This window comes from Arachis duranensis, chromosome 7 (genome assembly GCF_000817695.3).
Source record: "Arachis duranensis cultivar V14167 chromosome 7, aradu.V14167.gnm2.J7QH, whole genome shotgun sequence".
Lineage (NCBI taxonomy): Eukaryota > Viridiplantae > Streptophyta > Magnoliopsida > Fabales > Fabaceae > Arachis > Arachis duranensis.
The window spans coordinates 42,878,495-42,879,002 of NC_029778.3; positions in this window are offsets into that span (position 1 = coordinate 42,878,495).

Below are 508 nucleotides of genomic sequence, written 5' to 3' on the forward strand. Positions count from 1 at the left end.
CAACAAGTCAATATGATTTCTCAAAGTCTGTCTGGAATGCAAAATGCACCAAGCAGTACTAAGGAGGCTTCATCTGAGGAAGAAGCCTATGATCCTGAGAATCCTTCAATGGAAGAGGTGAATTACATGGGAGAATCCTATGGAAACACCTATAATCCTTCATGGAGAAATCATCCAAATTTCTCATGGAAGGGTCAACAGAGACCTCAACAAGGTTTCAACAACAATAATGGTGGAAGAAACAGGTTTAGCAATAGCAAGCCTTTTTCATCATCTTCTCAGCAACAGACAGAGAATTCTAAGCAGAATACCTCTGACTTAGCAACCATGGTCTCTGATCTGATCAAGACCACACAAAGTTTCATGACTGAAACAAGGTCCTCCATTAGAAATTTGGAAGGACAAGTGGGTCAGCTGAGCAAGAAAGTTACTGAGCTCCCTCCTAGTACTCTTCCAAGCAATACAGAAGAAAATCCAAAAGGAGAGTGCAAGGCCATCAACATGGCCG